Consider the following 6,434-nt stretch of genomic DNA (forward strand, 5'->3'; position numbering starts at 1 on the left):
GGGAATTGAACTCAGGACCTTTGGAAGAGCAGGCAATGCTCTTAAACCACTGAGCCATTTCTCCAGCCCCGAGAAATGATTTCTGAGTGAATTAAGTTGGGGGTTTCTTGAGTCCTAGTCTAGTACTCTTTTCTACACCACATCCCCTTCCTCATGGCATTGGCCACTCTTCAAGGGCTCAAAAGCCACAAGTAGAGCAGGGCACAGTAGTGCACACCTGTAACCTCAAGTCCTATGTAGGAGCAACTACTATCCTGTAACGTGCCTAATGCTACCAAGGAACTGAGTTACCGTGTGTGTGTGTGTGTGTGTGTGTGTGTGTGTGTGTGTGTGTAGGCCATATGCATGTGTGTACACATATGTATGGAGCCTAGCAGTTAACCTCAGGTATTGCTCCTCAGATGCCATCTGTAGCACCTGCACTACAGGACGGTACACAAGCAGGGAACTAAGCTGGAGACTTAGAAACACACACACACAGACAGACAGAGACACAGGGACACAGCTCATCCTTGATACAAGAATGCCCACTTTATTGTGCTCAGGGCAGCTCTTATATAGGGCTCTGGCATGCCCCCCCCCAGCCCTTGGGATCTTTCAGCTGCAGACTCATCAGAACCCACTCCCCTGCCATCAGGGTCTCGTGCTCAGAGCAGCTGCAGGCTGCTCAGAACAGAGGAAAACAAGTTGTTTACAAGAAATTCAGGGTCTGGTAGTCAGCAGTTCCCAACAGCCATTCATCTTGCTTTTTGAGCCAGGTTCTCTCGCCCGCCTTAAGTTTACTAATTTAGTTAGACTGCCAATCAGCAAGTGCCAGTAATCCTCCTGCCTCCTCTGCCTTTACAGCACTGGGATTGAATGTGCACCACGCCAGGCTTTTCCACTCAGGTCCTGGGGCTTAAATACAAGTCATCGTGCTTGGGCAGTGAGCACATTACCAACTGAACTATCACCTCAGCTCCTAAATTACTGCTTTTATTCAAGTTTAATTAAATTACAATTTGGTGGGAAGTCCTTCCATATATGTGTTGCTTTTATTGGTTAACAAATAAAGCTGTTTCAGCTAGTGGTTTAGCAGAATAGAGAAAGGTAGCAATTTTAAACAGATAGAGGAGGAAAAAAAGCAGAGTCAATAAAAAACCATATAGCTGGCAAAGGAGTCAGACACCCAGGAACTTTGACGGTAAACCATGAGTCTTGCGGTAAAATATAAAAGAATAAAAATGAGTTAAGATATAAGAGCTAACTAGCAATACGCTTAAGTGATTGGCCAAGCAGTGTTTTAATTAAAACAATTTCTGTGTAGTTATTTCAGGTCTGGTGGCCAGGAACGAATGAGCAGCCCCTATCAACAAATTGGCACCCAAAGTGGGGCAACTACACCCACATAAAACCTGAGAGAGCTTAAAAAGTAGTTCTAAAAACAACACACACACACACAAAACAGAGTTTAGTGCAGCTTCTTGGTAGCTGGCATTTTTGGGGGGATGGGCTCTGTTTGCTTGTGGCAAGCAGGGGTGCTGCAGCTCCTTTATATGTGGTTATTTTAGGCCTAGGTAGCCCGAGAAAGAACGAGTAACCTCCATTAACAACAATTGATCCACCACATGTGGATAATGGTCACTCAGTTGGACAGGATAGCTCTGGTATCTACAAGCTTGAGCTTCGGGGGACAGAGATCTGATTGGATTTCTCTATCTATGATCTTCAGGGGAGAGAGGTCTGATTAGATTTGTCTATTTCTTTGTCTTTAGATGCTGTCATACCAGAACTAGGAATGATTAAGAAAGCCTCTCTAGCTGGGTGGTGGTGGCACACACCTTTCATCCCAGCACTCAGGAGGCAGAGGCAGGCAGATCTCTGTAAGTTCGAGACCAGCCTGGTCTACAGAATGAGTTCCAGGACAGGCTCCAAAGCTACACAGAGAAACCCTGTCTCAAAAAACAAAAAACTAAACAACAACAACGAAAGTTCTTTCTAGCTGGGTGGTGGTGGTGTATGTATGCCTTTAATTCCAGCACTCGGGAGACAGAGGCAGGCGGATCTCTGTGAGGTTGAAGCTAGCATGGTCTACAAAGTGAATTCCAGGACAGCCAGTACTGTTACACAGAGAAACCCTGTCTCAAAAGAAGAAAGAGAAAAAAAGTCTCTCTCACCGATTCCCTAACATCTTTGCGGCAGGCACTGAATGGTGGAGACTCTATGTCTGTAGCCAGTGACTTACAAGGGATGATCGCAAAGCATGTTTTGGCTTCTGTAGAGCAGCAGAAATCAGACAGAGCAGGACTCATCTCCCCCCAGTGGGTGTGAGGGTGGATAAGGTGGGACTGGACAGGTAATATGTGAGTGTTACCCACGTTACTCATTGCTATGACAAAATACTGACAAGTAGCATCTTGAGAGGGGGTCACTTTGGCTCCCAGTTTGAGGAGACACAGTCCACCATGGTAAGGAAGGCCTGGCATCGTGGGAGTGACTCTGGGCTGGTGGCAGGGGGCATTTGGCTGCTTGCTCACGTCCAGTGGATCGGGAAGCAAAGAAAGTGGAAAATGGTGCTTGCCCAACTTCTTCTTGTTTCCCTTTTTTATTTAGCCTGGAACCCCAGCCCCCAGGACAGCTGTCCACATTCAGGGTGGGTCTTCCCTCTTCAGGGAAACCTCTCTGGAAAAGGCCTCAGAGGCACACCCAGAGGTGTCTCTCCTAGGGACTTCAAAATCCAGTGAAGCTGATGATAGAGCCTAAAGCCAGCACACAAGGCTCAGGAGGGGGTGGCTTGCCCAGACTACAGCTGGCCAAGTTCAGAATGGGCCGTGGGTCATCAGGTGTGACTTGACATCCAAATGAGACCCAGAGTTCAGGAAGGAAGGAGACTGCTTTTCTTTTCTGGGAAAGACTCACAGAAAGTCCTACATGGGAACAGATGAGGCAGGAACAAGGCAGGAGGATGTCAGCAGCACGTCTGGAGATTTCCTCAAGGCCGTGAGCACTGGAATCTCCCTTTGGACAAAGGAGGAAATATAGATGTCCAGGAGAACCCAGGAGGGCAAGCCAGGTGGCCTTTGCCCTCATACCTGCCCTTGCCTTATTCCCGGCCTAGCTCAGGAACCACTAGGCTCTCAGCTCTTCTCCAGAGCCCCCTCCCCTTCCTGGAATCTACGGCAAGTGATAGGCAGCCTGGGGAGCAACAGGTGGAGGCTGGCAAAGGGCCCTCTGCTCTGCCAGAGGGCGGGATGGGGCCTCAGCTGGGCCTTGTAGGACTGCCTGGTGGCTGGCTTCTCCATCAAGGGGGAATTCCCCTCCTGCCTCAGAGTCAGCTCCGCCCAGCCCTCCTTCCTGCAGAAGCTCAGAAAGCCCAACAGCCTTCACAGGGACACAGGGACGCATGGCCGCACACACTGTGACATTGCCTCGTGATTCCTCAGGTGAGTGACCTGGGCTAGGGGTGACAGCATAGGTGACAGGCCTCACCACATGGTGATGCAGTGGCCATCAGACCTTCCCAGCTGTGTGTCAACAGCTGCCTGGCCTCCCCTTCTCTGCTAGCTGGGGTCCTTTGCTCCCCAGCCTACTTTGGTGGGCCCACCTAGGGCCTTGAATTCCTGGCCTCCGCTCTTTTCTCAGCCTCCTTTGCCCTCTGACCTCTATCTCTGGTCCCTTATGCTTGTTCTACCGTAACCAATTTTCTCTTCAAATGTCTCTAACTTTTCCAAAGGGCAGAAAAGAGAGACTTATTTCTGTTTTCTTTCTCTCTGGAGGCAAAGGGGGAGCTCTTTCTCTCATGTATGTTTTCTGTGTGTGAAAGAGTGCATTTGCATCTGTGTCAGACTCACAGGAGCAGGTCCGGGTTGGTCCATGGAGGATTGTGGACGGTCTGGGTGTCTTTGTGTGAATGTGAATTTTGGGGGTGGGGGGCGTGGGGTGAGGTGGGCCATTTGGAAGACTAACAAAGAGGGCAGGGGGAGCCCACAATACTCCCTGGGGGACACAACAGTGATTGAGCCCTTTCTTGACACTGAAGTAGAGGGACTCCGCTCTTGTCTCCAGACATCTTTGCTCTCAGGCCCACTGGCTCCTTCTGAGGGTGAACCTCTCACCGAGAACTTGAGGCCCTGGGAGTGGGCCAAGGGCTGGCAGATGGTGGTGACTGACTTCTTTGATTACAAACAGTCCAGTTTTTCCAAAACTGGTCAGAGGCCCAGCCCAGGGAAGTCCCTGGCTAAGGAGGGTAAGGGTCAGGGGCTGTGTCAGACATTTGACAGTGACCTCTGGGCTGCAGAATGAGGGAGGAATGTGGAGAGGTCCTAGAAGACATGAGAAGGTGGGGGTAGGTTGAGAGAGAACCGCTCTCAGAGCCTGGTAGGGCTTCCCAGGATTGGGAAATGTTCTCGTCCTGTGGGTCTGCCTCCCCTCGGGGCTGAACTATTTTCACTTCCAGGAAGATGACCAGGAGCAAGTTGGGATCCCAGCCTTAAGCCAGCTTGATACTCAGACCTGGAGTTAGGAGGGCCAGGCAGAGAGAAGCAGACCCAGGACTCCTAGAGACTGTGGGAGGGGCCTGGCAGGGCCAGTGTGACGAGCTGGGAATTTCCCGGGTGTCACTGTCCTTTCTTCTCTTCTAGTGGTGCCCTAGAAACCAGAGAATAACAGGCAGGTTAGGGGCAGAGGGGGAAAGAGCTGGGAAGGAGAAAGAGAAGGGAAAGAGGCTGGAGAAAAACTCAGCAGTCATGGCCAGAGGCCAGCTCCTCAGAGTTCTCAGTGAGATCCAGGCAAAGAGATCCCCAGCTGTGGGATCCCCTTCAGGAAAGGAAGATTCGTACTCCCTGCTGTCCCAAACTATAACTATCATGCTTCGTGTCACTAGGGCCATTTCTCTGTGTGTGCCACAAACTGACACTGCCTGCATAGGCTTGCTTAGGAAACAAGGGTGCAGACGTGAGTGGCAGGGCTGGCACCTTAATTACTATATGGCCTGTATCTTGGGAGCAGGGCAAGCTGTGAATGTAAATGGTTTTATTCGCCTTGTGATGATGAATGAGGACTGGAAAGATGGTTCAGTGGGTAGAGCACTTGCTGTTGAGTTTGACAACCTGAGTTTAGTCCCTGGGACTCATCTAGTAGGAGAGAAAGAACTACAAACTGTCCTCTGACCTCCATACATGTGCTGTGGAATGTGTGCATGCAACAGTACACACACACACACACACACACACACACACACGCATGCATGCACGCGCACACTTGCAATAGATAAATATATGTAAAAGATGCTAAATGAACACAAAAATATTGCGGCCTTCATACCCTATGAAGGCAGATAGAGTTTAAAAATGCCTTAGGCTGAGGAGAGCTGGGACTACAGATATAGTTCATTTAGGGACAGTTTTTGGTTGTGTGTGATTGGCGCGGCGGAAAGCTTGTTGTTGTTGCTGTTTTGAGTCAGAGTCTCAGATAGCCCAGGCTGGCCTTGGATTTTTGGTCCTCCTACCTCTGTCTCCATAGAGCTGGAGATTGGAGCATTCAGTACTACTTCCAGCTGGCATGCCATCTTTCCTTCCTTCCTTCCTTTTTGTTATTTTTTAAAATACAAGACACTTTTAAAAGTTTTATTTTATGTGTACTGGCGTCAGAGCCCCTGGAACTAGAGTTACAGACAGTTGCAAGATGCCATGTGGGTGCTATTGAACCCGGGTCCTCTAGAAGAGCAGCCAGGGCTCTGAATCACTGAGCCATCTCTACAGTCCCCCCCCCATCTTTCTTCTTATTTTTCTTCCTTTCTTCCTTTTTTTCCTTCCTTCCTTCTTTCCTTCCTCCCTTCCTTTCTTTCCAGCTGAGTCTCATGTATCCCAAGCTAGCCCAAACTTTCCTATGGAGCTGAGGAGGAACTTGAGCTTCTGGTCCTCTTGCCTCCACCCCTTAGGTTCAGGATTACAGATGTTCAGGATTACAGATGTGTGCCATCACATTTGATTCTCTGAGGCACCAGGGACTGACTCCAGCGCTCTCTTGCATACCCGCACCACTTCTCAGCAATCACCACCAGCACCCTCAAGTACCATTTTAGTCAATGTCACATGTTTGACATTCCTTATCTCAATTAACTATCACCCAAATCTCTCTTTTTGATAAGCACACACCCAAGAGCAGAAAGTACCTAGAATCCACTGAAGGGTTTTGTATTCCAAGATCGCCTCGGGTTAAGGATCCAGGAAAGGATCCAGGACTGCTTAACCACTCCTACTCCAACCCAGGTCCTTCAGTCCCACCCTCTCATAGCTAAGGCTCCCAGTTCTCATTCTAATAGACTAAGGGTTATCTTGGTTTGAGTCTGTTTCCAGCTTGGGAATGAAGCTTAGTTCGGGAGGCGAGACAACCAGCTCTGCTGAGGTCTCAGGAGAGTAGACATCAGATGTGGTGAGGCATCCCAGCACCCAGGA

Source organism: Microtus ochrogaster, chromosome 7 (assembly GCF_000317375.1).
Source record: "Microtus ochrogaster isolate Prairie Vole_2 chromosome 7, MicOch1.0, whole genome shotgun sequence".
NCBI classification, from domain to species: domain Eukaryota; kingdom Metazoa; phylum Chordata; class Mammalia; order Rodentia; family Cricetidae; genus Microtus; species Microtus ochrogaster.